Below are 3,122 nucleotides of genomic sequence, written 5' to 3' on the forward strand. Positions count from 1 at the left end.
GGTGGTAGGAAAGTGTTACAGAAATGTTGAACTATTTGCTGCCATCTAATGATCATTTCAGTTACTGCAGCCCAGATCTGGTAGTCTCAAATCATGGTCAGTGAAACCAACCAACAGCTGTCTTCTTGATTTCCTCATTACCACAGTAGACTTTTAAATAATTTTTTAAAAAGTGCTCATTTTTCCTGGATAACACAGGCCTGTAGCACATTGTTAGTTACAACATTATGAAATTTATGTGTTCTAAATTGTTCGGTTCAATCTTCAATCACCAGATCTATTCAGTATTGAGTCCCACTGAGCTTGCAAGAACGTATTTCTCAGTGGCTAAATTAGCACATCACACTTAGCTGGTTTGTTTTAACTATAGATTAATAACAAACCAGCTAAGTGTGATGTGCTAATTTAGCCACTGAGAAATAAGTTCCTGTAAACTCAGTGGGAATACTGAAAAGATCTGTTGAGGATTGAACTGAACAATTTAGAACACACAAATTCCTTAATGTTGTAACTAATAACTACATTATAGCCAGCTGGGTTCAGAATATCTATTACAGAAGGAAAGGTTGGGAAGACCGTTGAAGTTTACCTAGTCCTGCCCAGTGTAAGACTATATGGCTTCTGCATTCCCAAGAAAGGCCATGTTGCCTTTGTTTAATGGAATTATATGCAGGCAGTCCTCCACTTATGACCATTTGTTTAGCAACTTTCAAAATTACAACAGCACTGAAAAAAATGGATTACAGGTGTTCCTCACACTTATAACTGTTGCAGCATCCCCATGTGATCACAATTCCAGTGCTTGGCAACTGGAATGTACTTACAACAGTTGCAGCATCTCAGAATCATGTGATCACCATTTGCAACCTTGCAGCTGGCTTCCCACAAGCAAAGATTTGCTTAAGGACCACATGGTTTTCTTAACGGCATTGTCTTGTTTAACAATGGTGGCAAAAAGGATATAAAATGGGGTATAATTCATTTAACAACCCCTTGCTTAGCAATGGAAATTCTGGTTGTAACTCAAGGATTACCTGTAATGTAAGGATTGGAATAAACCACAGATTTACACTCCTAGGAAAAAAAATTACAGTGGTTGGGTTCATATGCTAAGCAAAAGAACAGGCAGGTCATATTATGGCTTAATGTACAATCTAGGACAGTGGTGGCGAACCTATGGCACGCGTGCCAGAGGCGGCACTCAGAGCCCTCTCAGCATGTGTGCCGCCACCGCCAGCAGCAAGTCCATCAGGCTGCCACCGCCGCCCGGAGCAGGAGCCCCGCCCAGCACAAAGGAGGCAAAGCGGCCGACTAGCAAACTTGAGTACAGGTGGTAGAGCAGAGGTCACCAACCATTGTCGATTGGTGGACTGGAAGAAAAGGGAGAGGGAAGCATTTTACATGCGTGCATGCGCGCACGGGGCCGCGAGCACGCACACGCTGCAAATGGGGTGGGGCTAGTGCCTGCGTGATGCTCACTAGTTCTGCCCCGTTCTTGCTTGGTGCAGCGCCTTGTATCTTGCACCCCGCGGCGTGGTGGTGGCCATTTTTGCACTTTGCAGCATGGTGGCCCATTTTTGCAACCCCGGTTTTTGCGTGCCAGAGGTGGCACTCAGAGGTGCCTCCCTGCCCCCCCCCCTGAGGGCACCACAATGCTGATGTGGCCCTGGCACTTTGCGATAAATAAGTGAGTTTTGGGTTGCGGTTTGGGCACTCGGTCTCTAAAAGGTTCGCCATCACTGATCTAGGATCTCACCCAGTATGCTACTAGCTAGAAAGAATACATTGTTTGTATCTAACCATCTGAGTCTATGCAATTGGTTCACAGGTATACTATAGCTAGGGCTATAGATCTGGACTTCAACAATCCAGCTGATCAATATAGGTGGCTGTGAGGGGATCTCTGCTGCCATCTAGTAGATTTCCAGACATTTGCATGACAAATCTGCAGGGTATTTTTAAAACTGTTATCTATCCTGCTGCTCTAGCTTCAGTTGACATGCTTAGCCATGGAGAAATCACAGACTCCAGTTAAAAAAATCTTGTGAGCTACAGCAAAGGATTGGAGGCAAGGCAACCCCATTAATCTTCTAAGTGGCTTAGTAGGTCATGTTGATATGTTCACCGAACTTGGCGTGATTTATTCTCAAGGAACCGTTATAGATTATTATTTGCATAATAATATAATAATATAATTACGGCTTATTTTTTTTTGCCTTCATTATCCATTCCTATAACCCAACCTTGACAGAAAGCACGGGTGTGTGTGGGGGGTATAGCTATCCCCAATGAGCATATTAAACTTTACCAGACAAATGCTGCAATTTTAATCTCTCCTTTCTTCCTGGCACAGCCCGTCTGTTGGCAGATAATCCATCCAAGACCCCAGCAGATAAGTAGGTTTTCCTTCCTTTTTGGTCTGGACAGCTGTTTCTGCCAAGAGAGAATTCTTCTTTTTGTTCTGTAATTTTGGGTCTTAAGATATTGGCTGCTTCTCAACCTGGCCCATTTCTTGTCAGCTTCTGACTAGGCATGTGGCTGCTGAGTGAGCACTGGGAGGGCATGATTAGGGCAGGGCTTTTCAACCAGTGGTACGGGTATCACCTGTGGTACATTGGCACCTGGCAGGTGGTACGCAACCATCCTAGAAAAGTGGTAGCGGGGGAGGAGAATGAGCTGAACCGGTGGCAGCACCGCACAAGCCTGAGCGAGAGATGGCTGGAGCTGCAGGGCTGTCAGGGCTCAGCGGAAACGCCAGAATCAGTGCCAGGCTCCAGCTGGAAAGCAGCACTGATCCTGGCGCTTCTGCTGAGCCCAGAAGAAGCACCGATCAGCTGGAAAGCAGCACTGATCCTGGCGCTTCTGCTGAGCCCAGAAGAAGCGCCGATCAGCTGGAATGTTGCAGCATCTCCAGGGTCTTGTGATGATAATAATAATAATAATAATAATAATAATAATAATAATAATAATAATAATAATAATAATAATAATAATAGTAAAGTTGGAAGGGACCTTGAAGGTCATCTAGTCCAACCCCCTGCTCAGGCAGGAAACCCTATACCATTTCGGACAAATGGCTGTCCAGTCTCTTCTTAAAAACTTCCAGTGTTGGAGCATTCACC

The sequence above is a fragment of the Protobothrops mucrosquamatus genome, unplaced genomic scaffold (assembly GCF_001527695.2).
Source record: "Protobothrops mucrosquamatus isolate PMUCROS unplaced genomic scaffold, P.Mucros_1.0 scaffold2668, whole genome shotgun sequence".
Classification (NCBI taxonomy): Eukaryota; Metazoa; Chordata; class Lepidosauria; order Squamata; family Viperidae; genus Protobothrops; species Protobothrops mucrosquamatus.